Source organism: Syngnathus scovelli, unplaced genomic scaffold (assembly GCF_024217435.2).
Source record: "Syngnathus scovelli strain Florida unplaced genomic scaffold, RoL_Ssco_1.2 HiC_scaffold_29, whole genome shotgun sequence".
Classification (NCBI taxonomy): Eukaryota; Metazoa; Chordata; class Actinopteri; order Syngnathiformes; family Syngnathidae; genus Syngnathus; species Syngnathus scovelli.
In genome coordinates, this window is record NW_026061381.1 from 640578 (window position 1) to 657151 (window position 16574).

Genomic DNA, 16574 nt, shown 5'->3' on the forward strand with positions numbered 1-16574 from the left:
ATTGTTTCATTTTTTCATTTTTTTTGAATGGGTTAGGGGAAATAGAGAAATGTTTTAAGTGTGGCCTCTGAAACACATCTATTGATAAGACTAAAGAATCAAAGGTTCCCGACAAGTGTGGGCTGCCCAATATGGGGATAGAACCCACAACCCTGAGATTAAGACTTGCATGCTCTACCACCTGAGCTAACCAGGCTTCTCCTATTAAGAACTGTTTCATTCTTTCACTTTTTTTAATGGGTTTGGTTCACGAAAACCAGAAGCCACGTTTTAAATCTGGCCTCTGAAACACATTCGTTGATAAGACTAAACATTTAAAGGTTCCCAACAAGTGGCAGCTGTCCAATGTTGTCTCTAGTTGGAAACCCCAGCCCGAGTTGGAAACCCTAATTGGAAACCCTTGCCCCAGTTGGAATTCCTAGTTTGAAACCCTACCCGGAGTTGGAACCCTAGTTGGAAACCCTAGCCCAAGTTGGAAATGCTGGCTCTAGTGTGCAATAGAGAAAGCATTTTTTCTTTTGGTTTTTGTCACTTTGTTGCACTGAAAATGGAGATTGGGGGGGAGTCAGCACAACAAAAAAGAAATCAGAAACCAAAACCTTTCTGACAGTATAGAAAAGAATAATAAATAATACATAGAATAAGGTTTACTGTCTGTGAAGTTGAGTTTAATTGAAATGGCCAGTGGTTGAATCAATTTTACAGTAAAATAGCTTTGTAAAACCAATAATTCATGGCCTCGGTAGCGCAGGCGGTAGCGCGTCAGTCTAGTAAACTGAAAGTCGTGAGTTCAACCCTCACACGGGGCTATGTTTTATTTAGTCCTAACGCTAACTCGAGCCCTTGTTGGAAACCCTAGCCCCAGTTGGAAACCCAACTTTGAGAATGGTCAGACAGAAGTACCTTTTTCTTTTGATGAAGTTCAGTTTGATGGAAATGGCCGGTGGTTGAATCAATTTTACAGTAAAATAGAATTTTAAGACAGGTGCCACAAATTCTCGTTGGCGCAGGCGGTAGCGCGTCAGTGTCGTAATCTGAAAGTCGAGAGTTTGATCCTCACACGGTGCATGATTTATATATATTCCAACCCTAAATCTAGCCCTACCTGTAAACCCTAGTCCTAGTTGGAAATCCTAGCCCTAGCCTAGTTAAGTTTGATCAAAATGGGCGGTGGTTGAATCAATTTTACAGTAAAAAACAATTGCACAAATTGCAAATGCATAGCCTCGTTCGTGGAAGTGGTAGTGTGTCAGTCTCATAATCTGGAGGTCGTAAATTCGACCCTCACACAGGGCACACTTTTATATAGTCCTAACTCTAGCCCGAATTGGAAACCCTCATCCTCGTTGGAAGCCCCAGTTGGAAACCCTGGCCACAATTTGAAACCTTAGTTGGCTTCCCTAACCCGAGTTGGAAACCCTAGTTTCAGAATGCTCAGACTAAAAGTCACTTTATCTTTCTGTGAAGTTCAGTTTGATTGAAATGGCCGGTGGTTGGATCAATTTTACAGTAAAAAAGAATTGTAAAACTGTAAATGCACAGCCTCATTAATGCAGGTGCTAGCATGCCATTCTCACAATCTAAAGGTCAAGAGTTCGGTCCTCAGGTGGGGCAGACTTTTTATATACCTAGTCCAAACTAGCCCTAACCCTAACTCTAGCCCTAGTTGGAAACCCTAGTCCTAGTTGGAAACCTTAGTTGAAAACCCTATTTTCAGTAGGGAGCAGGTTGCTCAGACTAAAATAACTTTTTCTTCTTTTAAGGGGTAGGGCAGCAAAGTAAGCAGGGATTGTGAATATCAGCAAGCACAGGTTGCTCAACTGGAGTCAAGAGAAACAAATTAAAAATTGTACATCAGATGAAAAATGTGCCTCTTTCTTTTGGCTTTTGTCACTGACATTTGGGGTCACCACAACAAAGATCAAAACAGCACAAAAACAGTTTACCTATATTTTGTCACGTCTCGCCCCCAACTGCTCCACTATGTGTCTGTCTTGGTTTCTGTCTGTGTGCTCGCCCCTCCCCTCCTGTGTGCCCATGATCAGTGTGATTGTTCCCACCTGCCTCTCGTTACCTGTCGTGTATAAAAGTCCTGTCTGCCCCTCTCTCCCTGTCGGATCATTGGTTTTGGTTTTGGTTGCTGTCGTTCGGTGTTGGCGTGCTGTCTTGGTGCCGTCGTGTCCTGCTGTCTCCTTGTTTCACGTCCCGGTCAGTCAAGTTATTGTTTAGGTCATGTCAGTTTACCGAGTCTGTATTTTGAGTTGCTTCGGTGGACCCTGGTCCGGGCTGCACTTGGTCGTCCTGCTCCATGCTCCACACCCGACCGTGACAGAATGATCCGACCATCACAGCGGCCAGCGCTTGGACCACCCTTCACCACCAGCTCCCGCTGCGACGCCCGATCCACATCCGAGCATGTTCCAGCGCCATGGGCTTGCAGCCGCCATCGGATCTTGCTCCAGCGACGCCGGGCTCACGGCCGCCATCGGAATTCCCCCCCGGCGCCATCAGCTCTGCGACCGTCGTCGGACTTCGCTGCCGCGACGCCGGACCCGCGGCCGCTATCGGAGTGCCCCCCCGGCGTCATCAGACTCACGGCTGCCATCGGGCTCCACCCCAGCGTCGCAGGACCCGCGAACGTTGCCAGACATCCAAGCCAGCTGCGTCGGACCCGCGATCGTCCCTGGCTCCGCTCCCTCTGCTGCGGCGCGTGATGTCTCTTGCCGCCGCGCACAGCCCCGCCTTCCGAATGTCGCCGATCACTGTACGGACTTTGTGAGTGGCCGCCGATCGCGGTACAGACTTCCCAAGGCGCCGCCCCAGTGCGGTTGTGTTTCCCCGAGTTTCCGCGGAGTGCGGTTCTGTTTCCCCAAGTCGCCGCCCGTGTGCTGCTGTGTTCCCCAAGTCGCCGCCCGAGCGCGGTTCTGTTCCCGAAGTCACCGCCAGAGTGCGGCTCTGTCCCCTAGGTCACCGCCAGAGTGCGGCTCTGTCCCCTAGGTCACCGCCAGAGTGCGGATCTGTCCCCGCAGTCACCGCCCGAGTGCGGATCTGTCCCCGCAGTCACCGCCCGAGTGCGGTTCTGTCCCCAAAGTCACCGCCAGAGTGCGGATCTGTCCCCGCAGTCGCCGCCAGAGTGCGGATCTGTCCCCGCAGTCGCCGCCAGAGTGCGGATCTGTCCCCGCAGTCGCCGCCAGAGTGCGGATCTGTCCCCGCAGTCGCCGCCAGAGTGCGGATCTGTCCCCGCAGTCGCCGCCAGAGTGCGGATCTGTCCCCGCAGTCGCCGCCAGAGTGCGGATCTGTTCCCCGAAGTCGCCGCCAGAGTGCGGTTCGGTTCCCCCAAGTCACCGCCCGAGTGCGGTTCGGTTCCCCAAGTCGCCGCCCGAGTGCGGTGCGGTTCGGTTCCCCAAGTCGCCGCCCGAGTGCGGTGCGGTTCGGTTCCCCAAGTCGCCGCCCGAGTGCGGTGCGGTTCGGTTCCCCAAGTCGCCGCCCGAGTGCGGCGCGGTTCGGTTCCCCAAGTCGCCGCCCGAGTGCGGCGTGGTTCGGTTCCCCAAGTCGCCGCCCGAGTGCGGCGTGGTTCGGTTCCCCAAGTCGCCGCCCGAGTGCGGCGCGGTTCGGTTCCCCAAGTCGCCGCCCGAGTGCGGCGCGGTTCGGTTCCCCAAGTCGCCGCCCGAGTGCGGCGCGGTTCGGTTCCCCTAGTTTTTTTTTTTTTGGGACGTCGGGAGACGTCCCTTGTGGGGGGGGGTTCTGTCACGTCTCGCCCCCAACTGCTCCACTATGAGTGTGTCTTGGTTTCTGTCTGTGTGCTCGCCCCTCCCCTCCTGTGTGCCCATGATCAGTGTGATTGTTCCCACCTGCCTCTCGTTACCTGTCGTGTATAAAAGTCCTGTCTGCCCCTCTCTCCCTGTCGGATCATTGGTTTTGGTTTTGGTTGCTGTCGTTCGGTGTTGGCGTGCTGTCTTGGTGCCGTCGTGTCCTGCTGTCTTCTTGTTTCACGTCCTGGTCAGTCAAGTTATTGTTTAGGTCATGTCAGTTTACCGAGTCTGTATTTTGAGTTGCTTCGGTGGACCCTGGTCCGGGCTGCACTTGGTCGTCCTGCTCCATGCTCCACACCCGACCGTGACATATTTTCCTCTTTCAATTTGATGATACACTAGACATGAATACCTGTTTAGATTTGAAATCTTATCCATTAGGCCAGATAGCCATACAGGAAATTCTGACAAGTGATAGCAGTGCAATGATTTTTGAGCATATACAGTAAATCTACAGCCTAGATTCAAGTGGAGGTAACTGACTGGATCAGAAGATTAAGGGGTTCAAGTCCCTTCGTTGTCAATTTAATGAATGTCAAGAGGAAAGTAGCCTAGTGGATAATGTGTCTAACATTAAATAATAGTTTTTATTTTGTTTCTGCATTACCCAATACATCTCCTTCACATTGTGACACATTCTCCCATTATCTGTCTGTGTTAGGTAGAGAAAAAGATTTTAAAGGAAAGGTAAGTATTGTTGTGTTGTGTTTTGTTGTATTGTGTGTTGTCATTACCGTATTTTCTGGACTATAAGTCACGTTTCTTTTCATAGTTTGGGTGGGGGGGCGACTTATACTGAGGAGCAACTTATACGTGATTTTTTGTCACAAATTTTCAAAATAAAAAAAAAAACGAAAAATGGATAAACGAACCGTGATGTAGCAAGGGATTACTGTAGTTTGAACTGCAAGTGACATCAGCGGCGCGGCGGTTGTTTACTTAAAGGACAAAGGATTCGATCACGGGATGACGAAGATGACGAAGGGCCCCGTGTACTACCGGCATCTTTAGTGGCTTTGCTTGTAAGTGACACAGAGGACGAAGAGTTTTTTTTTTTTCCCAATGATCATCACACACACATCTGGGTGTGGTGAGATTTGTCCTCTGCATTCAACCCATCCCCGTGTGATTTTGATCCATCCCCTGGGGGAGAGGGGAGCAGTGAGCAGCAGCGGTGCCGCGCTCGGGAATCATTTGGTGATCTAACACCCAATTCCACCCCTTAATGTTGAGTGCCAAGCAGGGAGGCAATGGGTCCCATTTTTATAGGTATGACCCGGCCGGGGTTTGAACCCACAACCTTCCAGTCTCAGGGCGGACACTCTACCACTAGTTTGAAGGATTTAATGATTTGGAGTGACACAGAAGGTTTGAAAAACTATTATATGTTTCACGCACACCCGGTCCTATTCTATGGAGCTCTCTTCCACCTCTGTGGCCTGAAGTGCCACCTCCAGGGATGGAAGTCCACGCTGCCACACGCCTGGAAGTCGATGCCGGTGCTTGGGGCTGTGTGGCGGTGAACTGTTTATGTTATTGTTATTTGATATATTTGTCATTTTCAAAACTTGTTCAGGAAAAAAAATATTATTCAGTGATAATGTTGGACGTTTTCAATAAATACAAATTCATACAGTTTTAGGGTTCTCAGGTTAAAAAAGGCAATGCATGCACGGGGGCCCCCAGTGCTGCGTGCTTAGTCCATTGCTCTTCACCCTGCTGACGCATGACTGCACTGCGACCTACAGCGACAACCGCATAGTGAAGTTTGCTGACGACACGACTCTGGTGGGTCTCATCACGAAGGGCGACGAGACTCGGTACAGGTCGGAAGTTGACCTTCTGACCATGTGGTGCAGGGACAACAACCTCCTGCTGAACGTCAATAAGACCAAGGAAATCGTTGTTGACTTCCGGAAGGGTCACACAACACACCTGCCGCTGATCATTGACGGTGCTGTGGTGGAGTGGGTGAGCTGCACCAAGTTCCTGGGGGTGCACATCAGTGAGGACCTCTCCTGGTCCGCAAACACCTCGTCACTGGCAAAGAAAGCTCAGCGCCGCCTGTACTTCCTGCGGAAGCTCAGGCGTGCATGTGCTCCTCAGGCAGTCCTGTCTACATTCTACCGTGGCACCATTGAGAGCGTCCTCACCAGTTGCATCGCTGTCTGGGGTGGTAACTGCACTGAACAGAACTTGAAGGCCCTGCAGCGCATAGTGAATACGGCTGGTAAGATTATTGGTGCTTCGCTCCCCTCCCTGAAGGACATTTACACCTCCCATCTCGCCCGCAAGGCAACCTCGATTGCCAGAGATGTGAGTCACCCGGCTCACTCTTTGTTTGACCTTCTGCCCTCTGGGAAGAGGTATAGGAGCCTGCGCTCCCGCACCACCAGACTCGCCAACAGCTTCTTTCTCCAGGCTGTTAGGGCCCTGAACTCGCTACCCCCTTCTGCGTAGCGTGTGGCACTGTTGCGCTATTTTCTGGAATGTCTGTTGTGCGCACACTTGCTCCTTTTTTTGCTCCTCTTATTTATTTATTTATTTATTTGTTGTGTTATTTATTCATTATTTATTCAGCACGCTTTTGTTATACTTGTTTACTTGTTTGTCTGTTGTGGGCCATGTCTTGTCACCATGGGATAGGGGGGAACGAAATTTCGGTTTCTTTGTATGTCTTCGGCATGTGGACAAATTGACAATAAAGCTGACTTTGACTTTGACTTTGACTTAAACAGTTCTACGAATCCTGTTTCATCCACTGAGTGTGTATGTGTGCCACACGTTTTTAGCAATTAAGCCCGTGACTGAAGATGGCGTGTGAGGTAAAGACGTCGGCCCATGATCAAGAAGGTGGTTCACCCCATGTGAGGCTCAGCCATTGCACTACGGTTGTGCTGACCTCTGCAAATTCCCCTACTGTGTGAATCTTGACTGCATTATTTCTGGTAGTGGGGGACTGTGTTCGCGCTCTCCTCTGGTCTTTCTGATGAAAACAAAAATTAAGCGCAGTAGTATGCACATGGAGTTTAAGTCTGCGATGCTGTGACACACTGAACGCTTTTGATTATGTAATTAACTGTACTCTGGAACTGTGTGTCAGGGTTCTCCAGATTATCCTTATCGTATGATTATGTTGGAATGCAGCCTGTAATAAATAACCTAGCTAGATTAGTTTTATGCTTATGTTGGAATGCAACCTGTGATAAATCACCTAGCGTGTCCCATCCTACACAAAGTCGTAAAACACCCCTTGCTATGTTTTGACTAGAGGTCAAGGGCTTTCTCTATTCAGTCCACTCTTACCCCCACCCTGTTTCTCTTAATAAAAATGCTCTTGCAGGAGGCGAGAGTCAGACCTCCATTCGAACATCGCTGTACGCACAGCGACGAATGGACTCTCCACCTGCAGGTGTCTAAAGGGACTTACTCGTCTCCCGTGTGGTTCTTGCAAAATAAGTTGGACTGAGCGAATCTCTAACACTGTGCATTTGCTCGCTAAACTGTATTCACCAAATTAGCAAATGCAAAATAATATGTAATTACCACGTTCCTGACTCGTTATATGATATGAACGTATCAAAACCTTTTTGTCGGCTGTAGGTCTGTCTTTTTAAGAATGCGCCCGATTGTTGTTCCTCATACATCACAAGTATGGATTTCTAGAAAACAACTTTTACTTTCTAAAGTAAAATGACAGAAATATTTTCTAATGTCAAATATCAAACGCCACCAACGCAGTGGAGGTGAATTACACTCCAAACCATGCCAGCAACGTCAAAAGCCTCAATTATTTGCGACACAAGGGAGACATAGAGCATTTCCGAAGTTTGAAAAATCATTTGATAAATTACGATCATATTTTGTTTCCCGATTTGTGTTGAATAAAGTTATGAAATTACAAATTTTCAAATAAAACACAGGGATGGGATCATTTCCCGTTCTCTCAGACCAAAAGTACACGTACCAAGACATACAACTGTTTTTACCATCAATAATCAAAATAGACGCCCAATATAATTGAAAGAACGAGCGCCATCAGTGTTCGATCAGATACCTACAATCCTGTGCGCCAACAATGTTTAAAGTAAGTGAGACATTAATGAACACAAAATACTCGTTTAAACATTCTATTTTGCTTGAGTCCTTGTAAGTATAGTAAATCCATCAACTTCTATTGTTTGTATTAGAAGGAATGGTTGCTGCAATTTGAGTGTGAGACCGCCTGTGAATTTAGTGAGACCAGCAGTGGGGTGGCCCGTTTTGACTCAGATTTTCAGATCACTCGTTTCTCTTCAGATCGAATAAATCTTTCGCCTTTTACTAAAGATTTCTGTGGAGAGGAACAATAAAGAGTATACCATTTCCGTGGAGAGGAACAATAAGAGTATATCTCAATTTGTTGATGCTCTGCGAAAGAATATCAATATTGCAACGGATAGCCGCCTATGTCATACTCCGTGCAACAATCATACGTTCACATAATTCATACCGGCACGTGTGAACATGTTCACATAAACAGAGAAATTATGCCGAGTGCAGACAGACAATCACGTTTAAAACCTCGTTTATCATCCATCCATTTATCCACCCTATTCCGCTTATCCGGGTTGGGTCGAGGGGGAGACAGCTTTAGGAGGGACTCCCAGGCTTCCCTCTCCCCAGCCACTTCATCCAACTCAACCCGGGGAATCCCAAGGCGTTCCCAGGCCAGCCGAGAGACATAGTCTTTCCAGCACGTCCTGGATCGCCCGCGAGGTCTCCTACCGGTGGGACATGTCCGGAACACTTCCAAAGGGAGGCGTCCAGGAGGCATCCTGATGAGATGCCTGAGCCACCTCATCTGGCTCCTCTCACCGTAGAAGAGCAGCGGCTCTACTCCGAGTCCCTCCCGGATGACCAAGCTTCTCAAGGGAGAGCCCGGACACCCTGCAGAGGAAACTCATTTCGGCCGCTTGTATTCTGGATCTCGTTCTTTCGGTCACGACCCAAAGCTCGTGACCATAGTTGAGGGTAGGAGCGTAGATCGACCGGTAAATTGAGAGCTTTGCCTTTTGTCTCAGCTCTCTCTTCACCACGACGGATTAGTACAGAGTTCGCATTACTGCCGACGCTGCACCAAACCGCCTGTCGATCTCGCGCTCCATCCTGCTCTCACTCGTGAACAAGACCCAAAGATACTTGAACTCCTCCACTTGGGGCAGGATCTCATCCCCGATCCGGAGAGGGCATCCCACCCTTTTCCGACCGAGGACCATGGCCTCGGATTTGGAGGTGCTGACCCTCATCCCGACCACTTCACACTCGGCTGCGAACCACCCCAGTGAGAGCTGGAGATCACGGCTTGAAGAAGCCAACAGCACCACGTCATCTGCAAAAAGCAGAGACGCAATGCTGAGGTCCCAGAACTGGACCCCCTCAACGCCTTGGCTGCGTCTAGAAATTCTGTCCATAACCATTATGAACAGAATCGGTGACAAAGGGCAGCCTTGGCAGAGTCCAGCCCTCACTGGGAAAGAATCTGACTTACTGCCAGAAATGCGGACCAAACTCTGGTATTGGTGATACAGGGACCAAACCGCCCTTATCAGTTGGCTCAGCACCCCGTACTCCCGAAGCACCCTCCACAAAACTTCCCGAAGGACACGATTGAACCCCTTCTCCAAGTCCACAAAACACATGTGGACAGGTTGGGCGAACTCCCATGCCCCCTCGAGGATCCTGCCCAGGGTGTAGAGCTGGTCCACTGTTCCATGGCCAGGACAAAAGCCACACTGCTCCTCCTTAATCCGAGGTTCGACCTCCCGACAGACCATCATCTCCAGCACCCCTGAATAGACCTTACCAGGGAGGCTGAGGAGTGTGATTCCCCTATAGTTGGAACACAACCTCCGGTCTCCCGTCTTAAAGAGGGGAACCACCACCCCAGTCTGCCAATCCAGAGGCACCGTCCCCGATGTCCACGCAATGCTGTAGAGGCGTGTCAGCCATGATAGTCCCACAACATCCAGAGCCTTTAAAAACTCTGGGCGGATCTCATCCACCCCCGGGGCCATGCCCCAGAGGACTTTTTTGATTACCTCAGTGAGTTCGACCCCAGAGATTGGAGAGTCCACCTCAGAGTCTCCAGGCCCTGTTTCCACAATGGAAGGCGTGTCGGTGGAATTGAGGAGGTCTTCAAAGTACTCTCCCCACCGACTCACGACGTCCCGTGTCGAGGTCAGCAGCACGTCATCTCCAGTGTAAACAGTGTTGACGGTGCACTGGTTCCCCCTCCTGAGACGCCGGATGGTGGACCAGAATTTCCTCGAAGCCATCCGGAAGTCATTCTCCATGGCCTCGCCAAACTCCTCCCACGCCCAGCTCGGGCTCCTTTTCAGTCAGAGAGGCGATATTCCATGTCCCAAGAGTCAGCTTCTGCAGCCAGGGATCGGTCCGCCAAGGTCCCTGCCTTTTTCCGCCGCCCATTTTGCACTGCACCCGACCCCTTTGGCCCCTCCGGCAGGTGGTGAGCCCATGGGAAGGGGGACCCATGTTTCCTTTTCGGGCTGTGCCCAGCCGGGCCCCGTGGGTGAAGGCCTGGCCACCAGACGCTCGCCTTCGAGCCCCACCTCCACGCCTGGCTCCAGATGTGGGGCCCGGTGACCCGCGTCCGGGCGAGGGAAAACAAAATCCATTTATGTTTTTCTTCATAAGGGGCTTGTGAGAGCCGTGCTTTGTCTGGCCCTTCACCTAGGATCCGTTTGCCATGGATGACCCTACCAGGGGCATGAAGCCCCAGACAAGATGGCTGCTAGGATCATTGGGGCGTGCAAACCCCTCCTCCACGGTAAAGTGATGACTAACGAAGGGGCTTCGTTTATCAATGCAGTTTAACTTCTGGTGGGACCCATTTGAATTGGCACATGCCAGTCTATTGTAATTTGGCAAAAAATATTGTTTTTAAATAAAAACCAATAACCAACCCTGTCAATTGCACAAGCACTCCTCTTTACTGTTCACAAGCACAATCACAAGTACAAGTCGTCTTCATCCATAAGCACATGAGTCTTTCCTTGTTAAAAAATGTTCCATCAACTTTTAGTGTCTTAATAGACAATGATGGTATTTATTTAAATATTGAAACAAAATATCTACCTCCTTCAATGTTACACGTGAATGCACATACAGAGAGAAGTTTTATTCATTTTGATAAGGCTACATGAAGCAAAATATAAAGGTGAATACACACTGTTTTCGTGCACCATTTTAGCCCAATTCCATCATTTCCTTGTCTGTCTGTGCCTCCTTACCAGCAAATTTCTGGAAGTCCACATGGCGTCTTTGATGGCAGCAAAAGTGAGCCACTGCTTTGTAAAGTCTTCTTGCTTGATTTTCAACGGGCTCACCCCATAGAGTACAAGGTTCAAGATTCAAGATTCAAGAGTTTTTTATTCGCCATGTTTGAGCGTGCCAAACAAAGAATTTGACTTCGGTAAATCACAGCCTCTGTTCAACATTTAGGTGACTAACAACAACATGTGAAAAATGAAAGATATTCTCAAACATCCCCTGATCTTAAACTGATCTTAAACTCCCAAGAGGGCAAGGAAAAACTCATAACTCCAGCTAGGGGAAATGAGAAACCTTGAGAAGAGACCACAGATGGGAGGGTCCCTCTTCTAGGATGACCAGGCTGCAATGGATGCAGAGAGGACACATAGTACAAACAGTGTAAACAAAAAAGGTGTGGAAAGCGGGATGTTATTGCACAGTAATGACTCTGAGACTCTAAGAGTGGTGTGAGTTCATCAGAGCGACAACCTGGGGGAAGAAGCTGTCTCTGTGTCTGCTGGTTTTAGTGTACAGAGCTCTATAACGGCGTCCGGAGGGGAGTAGTTCAAACAGGCTGCAACCTGGGTGCGAAGGGTCTGTTGAGATGTTGATGTCTGCATTCAACACTTCCCTTGCCGGGAACTGCAGGTCGCCCACAGGTATACGGCAGCCATGAACTACCTGAGCAGGTGCCACACTGACTCCTGGGCGCCACAGCCAGGTCGGGGGCACGTTGAGAGCGCTGATATGCCCTGGGAGTGCATAACGGACCTGACTGGGAGGCCATCATGGGCCACCATCCACGACAGGTCCCAAGTTTGTTTCGAGAGGGCGGGGTGGTTGACGTTGTGCCAAACTGTTGTGGGCTCGCCGAATGCGGGTCCGAGCACTGGACAAACCACTTCCCGCTGTACGACAGAGATCATAGATCTGTGACTTGTTAAAATGTCACTATTTTCTTGCTCTAATTTAAAGTTCTTCAAAAACTTTTTGGTGAAGAAATAAGAAGGTGGCGCGTTAAAAGACACAGGAATTCATAGGTCGATGGGTATTAGCTTTAGTTTCCGGAGGTATGTGTCACGTCTCGCCCTGCTCCACTATGTGTCTGTCTTGGTTTCTGTCTGTGTGCTCGCCCCTCCCCTCCTGTGTGCCCATGATCAGTGTGATTGTTCCCACCTGCCTCTCGTTACCTGTCGTGTATAAAAGTCCTGTCTGCCCCTTTCTCCCTGTCGGATCATTGGTTTTGGTCATTGGTTTTGGTCATTGGTTTTGGTTCCTGTCGTTCGGTGTGTCGTCCTGTCGTGGTGCCGTCATGTCCTGCTGTCTTCTTGTTCCACGTCCCGGTCAGTCAGTCAAGTTATTGTTTAAGTCATGTCAGTTTACCGAGTCTGTATTTTGAGTTGCTTCAATAAACCCTGGTCCAAGCTGCACTTGGTCGTCCTGCTCCATGCTCCACCACCCGACCGTGACAGTATGAGCCCATCCAGAATCGTGTCATTGCTTGGCTTTTCGATGCATTTGGTGTAACGAGCGCGCTTCGCAGGTGCAGGGCAACATATCTGCTTCCGAGGAAGAGTTTTAAGTTCGGGACTCCTTCTCCTCTGTTTTTTTTTTCTTTTTCTTCATGGTGTCCCTCTTCAGTCCCTCTGACTTGGATTTCCAGGTGAAGTAAAAAATGGCTCGGTCCAATTCTAAAAGCAACTTACTTGCTGGGATGAAAACAGAACTGATTAGTAAAAGCAAGGGTAAAATCACCACTTTTATGGTTAAAATTCTCTAAACTGTGAAGGCTTTCTCTTGGTAATTACTGTTAGCATATCGAGCATTAAAGATAAAGAACTGGGAACAAACCTAACAGGTTACAGTACGGAACAGAGTGCTGCTCTAATGGGCACTAAAAAATCGGCAAACTTGTCTGATGACTTATTTGTTCACTCTTCTTCATCCGCAGTAATGCATGTAGTAGTTCACGAGGCATATATGTGTCCCCTTTGACCAGTCTCTATCCAAATACACAGTGTAGATACCTATTAAAATGGTAGACCCGATGAACATGAAAGGCAAAGATTGAGAATTTGCCAAGAACTTTCCAGGGTCATCATATGTACAACGGCTGCGCCAAAAGGAGTCAGGCCAGAAGAATAGAGCGGAACTAACACAAGATTTGAACGCACGCCTTAGTAGAGACTGAGAGCCTAAATCCAGCGCTTCAGCGACACTACCTACCAACTGCAGTTTCAACATTGAATTTTGTTGACATTTCTAATAAAATGTGAAAGTGGATAAAAAGTTGGTTTCTACACCAGCATCCAGGTTAGTGCTGCCCGACTGAGCTTTGTTCATAATGTAATGAGTGACAGTCAGAATCCAGTTACGAGTTGGAACCGAATGCTTGTTAACCGATTAGAGGACTTGATGAATTGCTAGCACTGAGCAGCAGAGTGGCGCAGCGGGAGCGTGCTGGGCCCATAACCCAGAGGTGGATAGATCAAAACCATCCTCTGCTGTTTGTCTGGTTTGGACCTTCTTTCAAGTCATGCTTTTGAGAAAAAATGTCGTGCGCATTATCTTTTCCACACGTTGGTTGTGCTGCACCTGGAGGCGGGGCTCGAAGGCGAGCGTCTGGTGGCCGGGCCTTCGCCCATGGGGCCCGGCCGGGCACAACCCGAAAAGGAAACGTTGGTCCCCCTTCCCATGGGCTCACCACCTGTGCGAGGGGCCAAAGGGGTCGAGTGCAGTGTGAGCTGGGCGGTGGCCAAAGGCAGGGACCTTGGCGGTCTGATCCCCGGCTGCAGAAGCTAGCTCTTGGGACATGGAATATCACCTCTCTGGCTGGAAAGGAGCCCGAGCTGGTGTGCGAGGCAGAAAAATTCTGACTAGATATAGTCGGACTAGCCTCCACGCACAGTTTGGGTTCCGGTAGAAGCCCTCTCGAGAGGGGCTAGACTCTCTTCCACTCTGGAGTTGCCCACGGTGTGAGATGTGTCGAGCAGATGTAGTGGGTATACTTATTGCCCCCCCGGCTGGGCGTCTGCACATTGGGGTTCACCCCGGTGAACGAGAGGGTAGCTTCCCTCCGCCTTCAGGTGGGGGGGCGGGTCGTGACTGTTGTTTGTGTCTATGCCCACCCTTCTTGGAGTCCCTGGAGGAAGTGCTGGAGAGCGCTCCTTCTGGGGACTCCATCGTTCTACTGGGTGACTTCAATGCTCACGTGGGCAATGGCACCAGGACTTTGTAGTTGTGTCATCAGATTTGCGGCCGCATGTTTTGGACACTCGGGAGAAAAGAGGGGCGGAGCTGTCAACTGATCACCACCTGGTGGTGGGTTGGCTCCGATGGTGGGGGAAGATGCTGGTCCGACCTGGCAGACCCAAACACTCTGTGAGGGTCTGCTGGGGACGTCTGGCATAATCTCCTGTCAGGAAGAGCTTCAACTCCCACCTCCGGCAGAGCTTTTCCCACGTCCCGGGGGAGGCGGGGGTCATTGAATTTATATAACTCGACCTCTACGTTTTAAGCTTGATGAGCCAAAATATCAGATCTTGCTCTTGTTTCCTACCGTTTTAGCCTATTTGTTTTATCCAAATCTGTTCAATCTCTGATTATAATCTGTAGCCCTACGTATTTTTCAAATTTTTATTTATTTATTTATCAAATCTCCTCAGTTCTGTCAAACTCAGTGCACAATGAACCTCCCTTCCACTTTGAACCAAGCTTCACCAAATTTGGGAACACCGTAGCAAGGAGTGCGATTTGGTTGTCGGACACTCCAAGTCCATATCTTTTTGCCGCACTTCACCCTCTCAAGTTGGTGTTTATTTGTTGTTGCTTCAGAGCGACCCCATCCATCACTCTTGAATGAGTCCATTGTTCAAATGAGTCAATTTTCATCATTGTGAGTTCCTCCGCTTTTCACTGTCTTTTCTCGTCCCCGAGGATGTTATCTGTCCTCCGGAGTGTACTTGTCCTCCTCCAAGCACAACAGCAGTCTTTTCTTGTCCTTCGCCAAAGGTCAAAGGTGCTTCAGAGCCAGGCACCATTTTGTAGTTGTTCACGGCTGCAGGCGAAGTCTCGGATTGGGTTTCAGGGACTCTGACACTGAGAATGACAGGCTGGGACATCAAACTTGTAAGACTATTTCCAAATGTAGCTGCTTCCATCAATTTGCTGGTAACGTTTATTTACCAAACTTAAAATTCTCCTAATAACAGCGGTCTCGGTTTTATATCGTAAATCCCGCAACTCATCCTATTTTTGAGCTACATTTTATCTATAGTTCCAATTTAATCGGACAGTATGTTGTCTTCAGTATCATTATTGAAAATCAACTCATCGAGGTCTGCTTTCCACATCAAGCCCTGATCTGTATGTCTTGACCTCTCACATGTTATTGTCATGCTTGCTCAAAAATGTGACTTAGAGTATGGTGCTGTGAATTCTCAATCTCCCCAATGAAATTGGATCCCACCTCGTAGTTCTTATCGTTCTCATGTTCCTGTTAGCCTGCAATTGTCCAAATCAAAAATGTTTTCTTTTAACTGTCTTTCTTTTGAACCTCTAAATCTCTCGTGTTGCTAACCTATCTACACCAGAACAAAAAATTTACCACAATATAACACCAAATGTATTCGAAAATTCATTGTCATAACGTGTTGTATTATTACTATCTTCCACTATCTGTCCTACTCACTCCCCCCTTTTTGAGGCTTGGCAACGCCCATGCCTCACACCTTGACAAACTTTTTGGGAGAATGCGTTCTTTACTACATACGATTCCATCATCATTTAAGTTGACTTTCTTTCCAAAACGCTTCTCAATTTCTCAGTTCACACATCTTCTGCATGTGTTACTGGTTCTCCAGTTTTTTTTCTTCTAGTTAATTATCAATCCAAAAGCTATGTGTTTCTTTCTAACATTCAACCTGCTCAAAATCACTCTTTCATCGAAGTCGCTCTACTAATTTTCTATAGTAGTCACCAACGACTTCAACCATTCAACCTGTAATTTCTTTTCATTCAGGCTATCATTCATCAATGTTCATTTGAATCTCACACGCAGTCTCCAAAAAGGAGTCTTTCTATCACATTGGTCCCAATTCATCCAAGCTCACAACACAACATTCATATATCATTTTCAACTCAGGTTTCCTGGTAGAACAATCCACCAATTCAAAAAAACTTAACTAAAACAAACAATTGGCAAATTAATCTGAATTTCTTTTCTTTGTTTTTAAATTTGAAGAACTCAATCTCTCAGATTTAGCTTGCATTTAAAAGTTTGCATAATCTTATAACACAACCAATCAATTATTCCTATTAAATGTAGCATTGCAAAATCTTAAATTCACAATTTAGCTTCTCCCAATTCCTGAAAGCATGTTCTGTTGTTTTGTTAACTCCGAATTTCTCATGAGGGCTTGACACTAACATGCACTAGTGTGGATTAGT

At 48.3% G+C, this 16574-nt stretch overlaps 2 non-coding genes and 1 pseudogene across 2 annotated transcripts; all 3 read left to right on the plus strand.

The window, feature by feature from the left end:
• The first annotated feature begins 736 nt into the window (after positions 1–736).
• Positions 737–809, plus strand: trnat-agu (transfer RNA threonine (anticodon AGU)). Its single transcript has one exon. It is a non-coding gene; the product is annotated as a tRNA-Thr (tRNA).
• Positions 810–6626: 5817 nt separating this feature from the next.
• LOC125993463 (U1 spliceosomal RNA) lies at positions 6627–6792 on the plus strand. Its single transcript, XR_007490241.1, has one exon. It is a non-coding gene; the product is annotated as a U1 spliceosomal RNA (small nuclear RNA).
• Positions 6793–8093: 1301 nt separating this feature from the next.
• Positions 8094–8178, plus strand: LOC125993465 (U5 spliceosomal RNA; annotated as a pseudogene).
• Positions 8179–16574: the final 8396 nt, after the last annotated feature.